The sequence below is a fragment of the Ovis aries genome, chromosome 2 (genome assembly GCF_016772045.2).
Source record: "Ovis aries strain OAR_USU_Benz2616 breed Rambouillet chromosome 2, ARS-UI_Ramb_v3.0, whole genome shotgun sequence".
NCBI classification, from domain to species: Eukaryota; Metazoa; Chordata; class Mammalia; order Artiodactyla; family Bovidae; genus Ovis; species Ovis aries.
This window is the reverse complement of record NC_056055.1, coordinates 52,987,790-53,002,628: the sequence shown is the minus strand read 5'-3', so window position 1 is coordinate 53,002,628 and position 14,839 is coordinate 52,987,790. Positions and strand designations below refer to the sequence as shown.

Sequence of the window (14,839 nt, the reverse complement as noted above, 5' to 3'; positions counted from 1 at the left end):
TATGAAGACCTACAAGACCATTGAAAACTAACACCCAACAAAGATGTCCTTTTCATTATAGGGGACTGGAATGCAAAAGTAGGAAGTCACGAAACACCTGGAGTAACAGGCAAATTTGGCCTTGGAATACGGAATGAAGCAGGGCAAAGGCTAACAGAGTTTTGCCAAGAGAACGCATTGGTCATAGCAAACACCCTCTTCCAAGAACACAAGAGAAGACTCTACACATGGACATCACCAGATGATCAACACTGAAATCAGATTGATTATATTCTTTGCAGCCAAAGATGGAGAAGCTCTAGACAGTCAGCAAAAACAAGACCAGGAGCTGACTGTTGCTCAGACCATGAACTCCTTATTGCCAAATTCAGACTTAAATTGAAGAAAGTAGGGGAAACCACTAGACCATTCAGGTATGACCTAAATCAAATCCCTTGTGATTATACAGTGGAAGTGAGAAATAGATTTAAGGGCCTAGATCTGATAGATAGAGTGCCTGATGAACTATGGACGGAGGTTTGTGACATTGTACAGGAGACAGGGGTCAAGACCATCCCCATGGAAAAGAAATGCAAAAAAGCAAAATGGCTGTCTGGGGAGGCCTTACAAATACCTGTGAAAAGAAGAGAAGTGAAAAGCAAAGGAGAAAAGGAAAGATATAAGCATCTGAATGCAGAGTTCCAAAGAATAGCAAGGAGAGATAAGAAAGCCCTCCTCAGCAATCAATGCAAAGAAATAGAGGAAAACAACAGAATGAGAAAGACGAGAGATCTCTTTGAGAAAATTCAAAATACCAAGGGAACATTTCATGCAAAGATGGACTCAATAAAGTACAGAAATGGTATGGACCTAACAGAAGCAGAAGATATTAAGAAGAGATGGCAAAATACACAGAAGAACTATACAAAAAGATCTTCACAACCCAGATAATCATGATGATGTGATCACTCACCTAGGGCCAGACATTCTGGAATGTGAAGTTAAGTGGGCCTTAGAAAGCATCACTACGAGCAAAGCTAGTGGAGGTGAAGGAATTCCAGTTGAGCTATTTCAAATCCTGGAAGATGATGCTGTGGAAGTGCTGCACTCAATATGCTAGCAAATTTGGAAAACTCAGCAGTGGCCACAGGACTGGAAAAGGTCCGTTTTCATTCCAATCCCAAAGAAAGGCAATGCCAAAGAATGCTCAAACTACTGCACAATTGCACTCATCTCACATGCTAGTAAAGTAATGCTCAAAATTCTCCAAGCCAGGCTTCAGCAATATGTGAACCATGAACTTCCAGATGTTCAACCTGGATTTAGAAAAGGCAGAGGAACCAGAGATCAAATTGCCAACATCCACTGGATCATGGAAAAAGCAAGAGAGTTCCAGAAAAACATCTCCTTCTGCTTCATTGACTTTGCCAAAGCCTTTGACTGTGTGGATCACAACAAACTGAGGAAAATTCTTCAAGAAATGGGAATACCAGACCACCTGACCTACCTCCTGAGAAACCTATATGCAGGTCAGGAAGCAACAGTTAGAACTGGACATGGGAAAACAGACTGGTTCCAAACCGGGAAAGAAGTATGCCAAGGCTGTATATTGTCACCCTGGTTATTTAACTTATATGCAGAGTACATCATGAGAAATACTGGACTGGATGAAGCACAAGCTGGAATCAGCATTGCCGGGAGAAATATCAATAACCTCAGATATGCAGATGACACCACCCTTATGGCAGAAAGTGAAGAGGAACTAAAAAGCCTCTTGATGAAAGTGAAAGAGAGTGAAAAACTTGGCTTAAAGCTCAACATTCAGAAAACTAAGATTATGGCATCTGGTCCCATCACTTCATGGGAAATAGATGGGGAAACAGTGGAAACAGTGGCAGACTTTATTCTGGGGGCTCCAAAATCACTGCAGATGGTGTTTGCAGCCATGAAATTAAAAGACGCTTACTCCCTGGAAGAAAAGTTATGACCAACCTAGACAGCATATTAAAAAGCAGAGATGTTACTTTGCTGACAAAGGTCCATCTAGTCAAAGCTATGGTTTTTCCAATAGTCATATATGGATGTGAGAATTGGACTATAAAGAAACCTGAGCGCTGAAGATGCTTTTGAACTGTGGTGTTGGAGAAGACTCTTGAGAGTCCCTTGGACAGCAAGGAAATCCAACCAGTCCATCCTAAAGGAAATCAGTCCTGAATGTTCATTGGAAGGACTGATGCTGAAGCTAAAACTGTAATACTTTGGCCACCTGATGCGAAGATCTGACTCATTTGAAAAGACCCTGATGCTGGGAAAGATTGAAGACAGGAGAAGGAGGGGACAACAGAGGATGAGATGGTTGGATGGCATCACCGACTTCATAGACATGAGTTTGAGTAAACTCCGGGATTTGGTGATGGACAGGAAGGCTTGATGTGCTGCAGTCCATGGTGTCACAAAGTTGGACACAACTGATGGACTAAACTGAACTGAACTTCTCTTTGACCCAAGAACTGACACCCCTTCAGGTCAATAATATCCCACCAAACTCCTGAACATTTGGCACCCTCCCTGATGGCTCATATGCATCTTGGGAGAGTTGAGTCTTGGTCTCTACTAAGGAGTCAATGGCAATCCACTCCAGTATTCTTGCTGGGAGAATTCCGTACAGGAATTCCTATTCCATAGGGTAGAGGAGCCTGGTGGGGTATAGTCCATTCAGTCACAAAGAATTGGACATGACTTTTTTTCAAGGATCCAAAACAGCAGATGCTTCTTTCCAAGGTGAAGTTTTAGATAACCATGTAAGACCTGCCAAAAAATGGGATATGAAAAGTCTCAAAGTCTTAATTCCTTACCCTCCTTGAGAAAAGGGCCAGAAATTCAGACATTGGGAAAGTATCCTTGGAGAGAATTACTAGTGGGCTTTGAGTCCCACCCTAGTTCAGTTTTGAAAGAGTATAAGGAAATAACTTGCCCACAGTTAATGGGTGGGGGGAATACAGAGAACTCATGCCTGACTCATGCCTGGAAAATCTCAAAAGTGAGAGAAGAGCTAGCTATCTGTTCTACAGCAGAGCAAGAGGAGATATTAATAGTGGTGGTAAGATTGGCATTATTTTTCAGGACTAGTGGTTCATGAGTGCTCCCCATAGATCAGATATGAGCTATAAAAGAAACCTAGTTAGGGTTTCTTTATCTTGTCGGAGAGACTATCTGAAAGGTTGAGGAGACTTCCTCAGAAGGAAGCAAGAGATATGGTGTCAAATGCCTGGATATTTCTAAATAGATAGAAGGTTGCCTGAGGGTGGGATTGATTGCCTGTCTAAGAGCATGAGGTAAATTTTCTATATCTTGATTTCAGAGGTGGTTACATGGGTGTATGTATACATTTGTCAAAACTCATCAAACTTAAAATCTGTGCATTTTATTGCGTAATTATATTTCAATAAAGTTGATTTTTTAACTGCCTAGAGATTTCTACGGAGAAGGCAATGGCACCCCACTCCAGTACTCTGGCAAATCCCATGGACGGAGGAGCCTGGTGGGCTGTAGTCCATGGGGTCGCTATGAGTCGGACACACCTGAAGCGACTTAGCAGCAGCAGCAGCAGAGATTTCTAAAGGAGCTATAAGTGATCAGCTAGCTAGAGGAGCTGAAATACTTTGGCCACCTCATGCGAAGAGTTGTCTCATTGGAAAAAACCCTGATTCTGGCAGGGATTGGGGGCAGGAGAAGGGGACGACAGAGGATGAGATGGCTGGATGGCATCACTCGATGGACATGAGTTTGAGTGAACTCCTGGAGTTGGTGATGGACAGGGATGCCTGGCATGCTGCGTTTCATGGGGTCGCAAAGAGTCGGACACGACTGAGCGACTGAACTGAACTGACTGAGGGAAGCTGAATTCACTTACCTTAAGTAAACTGGTACAGGAGAAATATCTACACCAACAAAGAAAGAATTCTCTGTCAAAAAACAAATGATTTTAGATACCTGACAAACACTAAAACTAGTTTGTGACAGTATTAGTCAAGTAAGAACCTTCTTCTCCCTCCACCCTGCTCAAACACTGGAGAAAGAAGATTAGCAAACTAGGGCATGGAAAAGAGATAAGTGAGGAACGATAGACATCTACTAAGCCCCACTGAACATGCACCATCTGCAATAGGGCCAAGCTGAGAGATAAGAAAAACTTTAATTTTAAAGTATGAAATTTAAAAAATATTTTCATTACCTCAGGCATCTTAAATATTCAAAGTAACAAGTACTGATTGCTACCTTAAAATGACCAGAAAATTCATAAAGTCTCATGCAATAGGTTAAAAGAGTAGGAGACAATATAAAATGGTTTCATGGTTATGGGCTTCCTTGGTGGTTCAGACAGTAAAGAATCTGATACTGACCCCACAAATGCCATTCTTTCAAAGTTCCAATTACACACACACACACACACACACACACACACACACACACACACACACTGCCTTCTATCACATTCATCCATATACAATTATTTATTGAGTGTCTGCCATGTCTGAGCACTGTTCTATATGCTGCCCGTAGAGTGAAAGATGACAAAAAAGATTTCTACTATCATGGAGCTTACCTTCTAGAAGAAGAGACAGTATCAAAGTAACCAAGATCATTCAGATAGTAAGTGCTATGAAGATACGACAGTGGCTGTTTAACAGTGAAAGACTGTGAGTGGAGAGGGGTAGCTAACTTTCTAACCACCTTTTCTGGTGGTCAGAAAAGGACTTTCTGAGGAAGTAACATGTGACATGAGACTTGAGTGACTAAAAGGACCTAGCTTTGCAAAAATCTAATGGAAGGACATTCAAGTCCCTAAGATAGGAGCAAGCTTTGTATGTAAGAAACATAAGTCTAATGTGGATAAAACATTGTGAGCAAAGGGGAGAGTGGTTGGAGAGGTATGATAAGATGCAGTGGATGACTTTAAAGCCAGTTTGAAAAGATTGTTTAAGCCATTCTATGGGCAACAGACTGTAAAAGTGACATCAGAGAGACTATTTAGGAGGAAGTTACATTGTCTAAGCATGGAATGGTGGTGGCTTAGACTATGGAAGCAGTGAAGAAATAAGTGGATGAGTAGAGGATACATTTTGAAGATAAAACCAAAGGACTCTGTGGGTTAGCTGCAGAAGATGCAGGCACTGGTTTGTCAAATAAGCTCCTTGATTTACTCAACAGTGCTAAATCCATAGATTACTGGCTTTTCCCACTCAGCTGTTGGTGGGAGTCGTGTCCATGCCAGTTGACTCCACTAGTCCTAGCCACAGTCGGCCAAGAGTGGATATGTGACCCCAATCTATGTTATCTTTCTTGTAATTAGAATTCTGAGAAATTAAGTCAGTGATGAGAATAGTTGCTAAAAGGTCATACAGTTTCGGAAAGAGAAGTGGTCATGACTTGCTGTAAGTATGAAGATGAGTGAGGCAATGTGTCTGGTTTTTAGAGAGAATAATAAAACATAAAGAGAAACAGATGAGACATTATTTCATTTCAGAAGAGCACCCCTTGAGGGGTTTTCTGAAGTTGGATGGGTTATGAGATCTTTTCACTTGCGCTAGATGGAATAACTGCCAAAGGCAAAACCAGACAGGTGATTCTAGTGTACATAGGTCAGGTTTATATTTGTTCCTCATCTACAGTGTCTCAGGAATAGGGAGAGATCATGGGACGATTTGGCTCATCCTGCATCTTTAAGAACTTTTGGGGAAAGACCATATTTACCACTGCCAGAAACAGAGAAACAAGGGAGCATTGTCCTAGATCCAACATTTCCCTGTAATTCTAGCTCCAAATCTTCTAAGAGGTGTACAAAGGGTTTTGGAGAAAACTCAGCATTTGGAGGATCCTGGGAGTCATCTGAGGCTATTTGCTCTTCTTTACCTCCAACCCCCAGTGACACATTAAATTAATTGTTAAGTCCTATAGAGTCTATACCCTTAATGTCTCTTGAATCTATATCCTCAGATCTAACCCCTCAGTCACTGCCCTAATTCACACCCTCCCATTTCTCATCACAATTACCACAGTCTCCTAACTGGTCTCTTTCCTCTAATTCAGTATCCACACTGTGACTGGAGTGAGGTTAATAAAGTTCATATCTGTTCAAATACTCATAATATTGCAGAATATTTCTGCCTTTAACAATGCAAATAATTCCTTCTCTCAGTGATGCAAATTAATTTTGTCTGGAAGAGAATTTACATTTCTAAAAGTCAAATACCCTTGTGAACCAGTCTTACTGGTTCTCTCATTAATTAGTGAATTAAATAAGGCTTTATTTTATATTTGTATAAGATTCATGATTTTAACGTTTTGAAAATTATCCCATAACACAAATAACAGGAAGTAACCCACATTTGCTGAGGTCAAAAATAAGACTGTATGAATGGATAGAAGGATGCATCATCAACCCAGGGTAAGAGTTAAACGGCCTCAGTGAGAAGTGGAATCAGCTACTGTAGGCCCCAAGAACCTGGGGAGTAGTCTCTTTGTGTCTTCAGTTGACTCCTCTCTAGGCAACAAACTGATACTTCTCAGCAAATTGTTTTTTTCTGCAACTCAAGCCATTTGACAAGTAAAATTTGACACCACTCTCAAACTTCCATGGTAAGTCTAACCATGAGTAAAAGTGTAATTCTCTCTCCCCCAAGTCCAAATTCTCAGGAAAAGGGTTCCAATTGGCCTAGCTTAGGCTAAGACCCCACCCTGGACCCTTTATCTGCACAAACATGCAGTTTTTCACTGGTCTCCCTGACTAAAGCCCTCTCCATTTTGCCCCCAGAATTGTAGTTCTAAAATTCATATTTGATTTACCATCCTGCCTCCAGATAAAGTATTTCTCCACTGCTTACCAGATGAGTCCCAGCTCCTTAGTTTGTCATGGAAGGTTCTTCATTATCATAGCCCTGACCATCTTTGCTATACTCTCTGCATCGGTCCCACATCTCGATCATATCAGTTGCTTTGCCCCATTTTTCTTATGTACATGCTTCCCCCATACCTTTTACCTCCCACTCATTATTCAAAGCTCAGCTCACATGACTTTTGTGAGGCCTGAGGATGTATTACACAATATGACATTTATCTGCTTCCTTGACTGTGACCTAACAAGCCTGGGAGTGCCTAGAGCACAGGGTCTCAGACTCTCTTTCACAGAGGATGGAACCTAGTGAGGATCTAATAACTATCTATTGAAAGACCACCTGCTCCCACCCCCCTTTGGATACAAGAAGACAACAGTCTTCAGTGTCTCACATACACCTTGCCTGGGAGCAGGAAGCACATGAGTTCTGATAAAGAAAAAAATATTCATTACACTTGTTAAAGATGGTAAGGCAAACTTTATTTGCAGGGGCAGGGCAGGGGGGAGGGTAGGGAGTGGGCCGGGGATCATGGACTTGCTATAGGAACCACCGCAATGAGGTGCTGCAGTGGGGAAGAGATTGAGCTCAACTCAGATCCCAACAAAGACAAGTGATAATTTATTAGCCAAGCAGCAGGGTAGAGGTCAGTGGCTGGAAAATTACAGCCTTCATCTATTCTGGCTGCTATAATAAAACACCACAGGGACTCCACTGGTGGTCCAGTGGTTAGCCTTTGTGCTCCAAAGGCACGGGGCCGGGGTTTGGTCCTTGGTTGGGACCGAAGGTCCTGCATGCTGCGTGCCATGGCTAAAAAACACATCACACTACAGACTGGGTAGCTTATAAACAAATTTCTCAGAGTTCTAGAGCCTATAAGTCAGACCAAGGTGCCAGCCTGGCCACTAGGTGCTCTCTGGTCAGCTACTTCCCCATCTGAAGGACTGGGCTAGGGAGCTCCATGAGATATCTTCTGTGACGCTACTAATCCTAATCATGCAAGATCCTCATGACCTAATCACCTCTCAAAGGCCCCCCCTACTAATGTCTGGGGGTTAGGATTTCAACATAAGAATTTTGGAGGGACATGAGCATAGCAACTACTAAGAAGAAACATCAGAGGAAAGGGGGATTCTTGGTAGATCAACTCAACAGAATTCTTGCTGAAAGCAGGCCAAGGTGATAAATACCAAGGACGGTCAGATATCAAGAGCAGAGAATTTCCAATAAACTGATTTAATAGGATTCTTGCTTAAACTGCATTCTACAAGGACAAAGAGGGAAGCCCAAAGTCAAGCCTGGTCCAGGGCCGACTCAGAAGAACCTGATTAAATTTTTGGCCAAAGGAGACAGTCTTTGTTCCGTTCTAGACTTTACCAGGCTTATTCATCCTGGCTATGCTGGAGTGCTTTTAAAAATATCAAGGCTGGGCACCACCCAACCCCTACTCCACCCTACCCGTGCTTCTGGGTCAATTGGTCTCTGCTGAGGTCAGGCTTTAGTTTTGTTTTGCTGTTTTTCCCAAGAGGTTCTACTGCGGTGTCAGGCAGAGAATCGCTCCGTTAGGCGATGGCGGATGCGCAAATGCACCTGCCTTCCACACGCCAGTTAAGCCGCGCGCGAGGATTTTCTGGGTTCCAGCACAGCCCAGCCACTTAGCCGGCACCACCCCGACGGGGCGGGGCACAGGCCGCAGAAGGCGGGGCCACGGCAGAAGCGCCGCGGCTCCACTCTCGGGAAAGCACTGCGCGTGACTCGCCGCGCTCAATGCAGAGGGTGCCAGGAGGTGGCCGAGCACCCCCACTGGCACAGCGGGCCGAACGACGGGCCATCCCAAGGGGCGGCATGAGGGCATTTCAGATCGGACCATCGGCGCCACAGCTGCAGGGGAGGACCGGGCGTTACCAAGCTGTCTGAGAGAAGGGGGACGACTGCTTGTCCCGGCTGCAACGCGGCCCCTGCAGGGCGCGAGACGCTGCCGCTTCCTGCGCGGTAGGACCACGCCGAGGCGAGAAACCAGGTAGGACGCGTCTTTGGGGCAGGCGAGGTCCCGGAGATCCGCTGTCCTCGCGTTCCAAATGATCCCTTGGGAGAAAGGCCCTCAGTTTGCTCACCTATCCAGTCCTTAGCGCGCACTCCCTTCCCTTCAGCCCTTCCCCCTCGTCCCGTCAGCCCCACCCTTCGGTCTTGCTTGACCCTCTGGACCAACCTCATCTTCAGTCCTATCCTTTCAGTTCCGCCATCCACTGAATCCTCAGTCACCCAGGACAAGCTATCATTTGGGGCATCACCGCAGATCCACCCTAACCGTCTCCTCAAACTGTCCCTTGGAGACACCCCCTCAGCTGACTCGCGCCCAGGGGTCATCGTTGTCCCCACATCTCCTGTGACGGCCGTGGAGGAGCGCGCGTGGCCGCTCAGCACCCAGCCCGGCGACTGCGGCGGGAGTCCTCTGCACGCCGGGTCGTTTGCACCCTCCGCCCCTTTGGCCCCTGGTTCCCACCTTGATGCCTGTTTGAGCTGGGCTGGGATTGCTCTCTCACATCCAGTTTTACCTTGGGAAAACCTGTGGCCTGGCATTTTGCCAGCCCCCTGCTACCACACTTACCTGCTGCAAAGGGTACCGTGATCCTGTTGCCCAGGGCTGCCTTGGGATGCCAGGCTGGCCCTGAGGACACCAGGGGGCTGCCCTGGAGGCAAGGACCGTACACGATTCGTTTGTATCTCCAGTGCCCAGCACAGTGTCTGGCACATGGTAGACTCGGTAAATATTTGATGAGTGAGTGAATGAATGAAACCAGTGCAGAGGCTGTGAGGCAGTGTTTCATGGGAAGACGTGTCACCAGTTACATGAATGGGGGGAAAACGAAGGGCGTCTGGGGATTACTTGCGGTGCTCATGGTGGGAGCATAAAACTGAACATACTCAGTCTCTCGGTTCATGCATCTAATTTCATTTACATAGAAGCTTCTTTTTATTAGCTGTTTTACCTTTATGTTATGCTTACCAAAAAGAAAAAATTAAGGTCCAAGGCTGCAGAAATTTTTATTGGTCAGTCCTTCAGTGGCTGCCCAGATAATCTTTAAAGAGCTTTACCCAGGTGACCCCCCTCCTCTTGCCCTAGAGACTATCTGCTCCCTCTAGGGAAAAATTGTGGAGGCTAGCTACATCCTTCAAACCTGATTCAGTGTACCTGATCAGCTGGTGCTTCAGGACAGGTTGGAGGAATGACCTCAGTTACTTTACCCTTTTAATTCTTGGATACCTCCCCTCCCTCCTCCTCTCCACTGGAGAGGGGAGACATCCCAGCCTGGCCTAGTATTAGACTTATCAAAGATTCCTAAATACTACTATAGTATGATCAGGCCATATGAGCCATTTATATCTCAGGAGACCAGCATCAGGCAGGGATTACCACTATCTGTATAGTGTCAGTAATAAACAAGAACACAGGCCTTTTAAAGATGGAATTCTCAAAGAACAGAGCCTGAAATCTGTTTTTGTTGATTCCTAAGAGGATGACATGAACAGATTCAAGTTTCTGAAGCTAAGACGGGGTTCGGCGATCTCAGTTTTGGCCCAGGGTCCGTGGGGAAATAGATGATACTGCTGACTGATGAAACAATGGCTGGAAAGCTGCAGGAGTTTATAAGTAGTTGCCTGACTACTAGAGGCATTATGGTCACCGGGGCTCAGAGTACTGTTGTTGTTCAGTCACTAAGTTGTGTCTGACTCTTTGCGACCCCATGAACTGTAGCACACCAGGCTTCCCTGTCCTTCACTATCTCCCTGAGCTTGCTCAAACTCATATCCATTGAGTCAGTGATTCCATCCAACCATCTCATCCTCTGTGACCGCCTTCTCCTCTTGCCCTCAATCTTTCCCAGCATCAGGGTCTTTTCCAATGAGTCAGCTCTTGGCATCAAGTGGCCAAAGTATTGGAGCTTCAGCATCAGTCCTTCCAATGAATATTCTGGGTTGATTTCCTTTAGGATTGACTGGTTTGATCTCGTTGCTGTCTACTCCAGAGTCTACTCCAGCACCACAGTTCGAAAGTGTCAGTTCAGAGTATTAGTAGGTAAAAACTGTGACTAGAGTTTCTTGAGGGGCTCCGTGGAAATTACTAATGGTAATGGTTTCAGGGAATTGGGAGATCGCACCGCTGTCTCTGGTGTTCTGCTATGCCAGTCCCTCCTCACTCACATATGTGCTCAGTCATGTTCGACTCTGCGTGTCCCTCCTACTGTATGGCTGTAGGGCATTTACCATCATTGTTTCTCTTCTGCTCTGAGCCAGGTCAAAATCTGAATTCCTCTGATTTTTATGTTAAGTGTCTAAGGTCCCTTTTTGAGGCCAGTCCTTCCTGACTGGGAGCTGAGTATGCTCTCACTCATTTCTAGCTTTGGTTTATCCTTCTCTACTTTTTCTTTCTCCCATTCTCTGACTTTGTAACTTTAGAAAGTAAGTCTTGGATCACAGATACTCAAAGCAGGAAGGGGCTCCTGAGCAGAATTAAGCATGGAGTCTAGAGACCAGTACTTTTTTTTTTTTTTTTGGTTAACCAATATGTCTTCTACACTACTCTGTCTAGGTCCCTGTTAAGACCTCAGTATCCCCAAAACACTCTGGATAATTTATTTTCTCTTCACTTCCAATATGGCAGAATGTTGCCAGATAAAATACAGGATGCCAAGTTAAATTTGAATTTCAGATAAATAACAGAGTATCCTGTATTTTTATTTGCTTCCCTAGTTCATGGGAAGGTTTATGTATTCTATTTTTCTCTGTGTAACTTTAGGACAATAACTCACCCTTTTTTTCTGTTACTCATACACAATGACTGAGCACTTATTAAAAGTCAGTTGACTGAGATGGCTCACTGACTGCATGTTAGGGTAAGGGCAGGCTCTGTAGAGATAGTCCAGTCGATCAGTGTTGAGGTTACCCAGAAAGCACCCACTCAGACATTGACAGTAGTTCCTGTCAAATGAGTCTGTCATGCAAAATGAGTGTATTGTTTTGAATGACCACATATAAACATTGCTCCGAGATTGACTTCAGGGGGTGAGGGTGGAGAATGGGATGCATGCTAATGAAAAATTATAACTCATAGCAGAGTCTCTCTGGTATTACATTTATTCTTTTTTACTTAAGTTGTGGTAAAATATATATAACATGAAATTTCCTATTTAAACAATTCTTAAATGTACAGTTCAGTGTCATTAAGTATATTCACATTGTTGTTCAATCATCACCACCATCTATCTCCAGAACTTTTTTTTATCTTCTCAGACTGAAACTGCATACTCATTAAACGATAACTCATTTCCTCTTCTCCCAGCCCCTGACAACCACTATTCTACTTTCTTTCTCTATGATTTGACTACTCTCGGTATTATGTGTAAATTGAATCATACAATATTTATCTCTTTGTGACTGGTTTATTTCACTTAACAAAATGTCTTCAAGGTTCATCCATGTGGTAGCTTGCATCCCAATTTCCTTCCTTTTTAGGGCTGAATAATATCCGTTTTAAGTATATATCACATTATTTTTATCCACATAAAAGCTTGGGTTGCTTCCACTTTTTAGCTATTGTGAATAAAACTGCTTTGAACATTGGTGTACAGATATGAGTCCCTGTTTTCAATTCCATTGGATATATATCCAGAAATGGAATTGCTGAATCATATGGTAATTTTACATTTAATTTTTTGAGGAACTGCCATACCATTTTTCACAATGGCTGTACCATTTTACATTCCCACCAGCAATGTGAAGCATTCCAGTTTTTCCACACATTTGCCAACACTTATTTTGTGTTTTGTTTTTTTAAATAATAGTCAGCCTCATGGGTCTGAGGGCTTCCCTGGTGGCTCAAATGGTACAGCATCTGTCTGCAATGCTGGAGTCCCGGGTTTGATCCCTGGGTCAGGAAGATCCCCTGGAGAAAGAAATGGCAACCCACTCCAATACTCTTGCCTGGAAAATCCCATGGACAGAGGAGCCTGGTAGGCTACAGTCCATGGGGTCACAAAGAGTCGGACACTACTGAGCGACTTTACTTACTTTAATGGGTCTGAAGTGGTGTCTCATTGTGGTTTTGATTTGCATTTTTCTAATGGCTAGTGATGTTTAGTATCTTTTCTTGTGCTTATGGCTGTTTTTATATTTTCTTTGAAGAAAAGTCAATTAGAAATCCTTTGCCTGTTTTAAATTGGGTTATATCTTTCTATTGTTGAATTGTAAGGGTTCTTTATATATTTAGGATAGAAGTCCCTTATAATGATATTATGATTTGAAAATATATTCTCCCATTTCATGGGTTGCCTTTTCACTCTTTTGTGATTCTTTGATACACAAAAGTTTTTAAATTTTGATGAGGTCCTGTTTACCTATTTTTTCTCTATTTGTCTGTGCTCTTGGTGCGATAGCCAATAAATCATTGCCAAATTCAATTCTTTATCCGTTCATCTGTCATGAAGCTCTTTCCCTATGTTTTCTTCCAAGTTTTCTTGAATAGATTTATCTCTTATGGTTAGGTCTTGATCTATTTTGAGTTAAATTTTGAAAGGGGTGTAAGAAAAGGGCCCATTCTTTTGCATGTGGACATCTAGTTTTCCTAACACCATTTGTTGAAGACTGTCCTTTCCCCTTTGAATAGTGTTGCCATTCTTGTTGAGTATCAATTGACCAGAAATGCCAGGTTTATTTCTAGGCTCTCTATTTTCTTTCTTTGGTCTCTATGTCTGTCTTTATGCCAGTACCACTCTCTTTGTTTTTTTTAATTTATTTTTTATTGAGGTATAGTTAAATTACAGTGTTCAGCAAAGTGACTTGGTTATACACATACATACTTTCTTTTTCATATTCTTTTTCATTATGGTTTATTACAGAATATTGAATATAGTTCCATGTGCTATACAGTAGGACCTTGTTGTTTATCCATTCTGTATATACCAGTTCAGTTCAGTTCAGTTCAGTCGCTCAGTCATGTCCGACTCTTTGCGACCCCATGAATCCCAGCACCCCAGGCCTCCCTGTCCATCACCAACTCCTGGAGTTCACTCAGATTCATGTCCATCGAGTCAGTCATGCCATCCAGCCATCTCATCCTCGGTCGTCCCCTTCTCCTCTTGCCCCCAATCCCTCCCAGCATCAGAGTCTTTTCCAATGAGTCAACTCTTCCCATGAGGTGGCCAAAGTACTGGAGTTTCAGCTTTAGCATCATTCCTTCCAAAGAAATCCCAGGGTTGATCTTCAGAATGGACTAGTTGGACCTCCTTGCAGTCCAAGGGATTCTCAAGAGTCTTCTCCAACACCACCATTCAAAAGCATCAATTCTTTGGCGCTCAGCCTTCTTCACAGTCCAACTCTCACATCCAACTCTCACATGACCACAGGAAAAACCATAGCCTTGACTAGACGAACCTTAGTCGGCAAAGTAATGTCTCTGCTTTTGAATATGCTATCTAGGTTGGTCATAACTTTTCTTCCAAGGAGTAAGCGTCTTTTAATTTCATGGCTGCAGTCACCATCTGCAGTGATTTTGGAGCCCCCCAAAATAAAAAGTCTGCCACTGTTTCCACTGTTTCCCCATCTATTTCCCATGAAGTGATGGCACTGGATGCCATGATCTTCGTTTTCTGAATGTTGAGCTTTAAGCCAACTTTTTCACTCTCCTCTTTCACTTTCATCAAGAGGCTTTTTAGCTCCTCTTCACTTTCTGCCATAAGGGTGGTGTCATCTGCATATCTGAGGTTATTGATATTTCTCCCGGCAATCTTGATTCCAGCTTGTGTTTCTTCCAGTCCAGCATTTCTCATCATAGAAGTTAAATAACCAGGGTGACAATATACAGCCTTGACGTACTCCTTTTCCTATTTGGAACCAGTCTGTTGTTCCATGTCCAGTTCTAACTGCTGCTTCCTGACCTGCATAGAGATTTTTCAAGAGGCAGGTCAGGT

General features: G+C 43.5%; 1 protein-coding gene across 7 annotated transcripts in view; it reads left to right on the top strand.

The window, feature by feature from the left end:
* Positions 1–8,584: 8,584 nt before the first annotated feature.
* Positions 8,585–14,839, top strand: part of RUSC2 (RUN and SH3 domain containing 2) — a 63,220-nt gene continuing 56,965 nt past the window's right edge. For 5 of the 7 annotated variants that reach the window (XM_042243284.1, XM_027964445.2, XM_042243282.1 and 2 more), the window contains exon 1: positions 8,585–8,892. The gene's annotated coding sequence lies outside the window, so the exon portion shown is untranslated. Of the gene's footprint in view, positions 8,893–9,106; positions 9,637–14,839 lie in introns of all 7 variants that reach the window. The other 2 variants (XM_042243283.1, XM_042243285.1) reach the window with 2 other exon arrangements.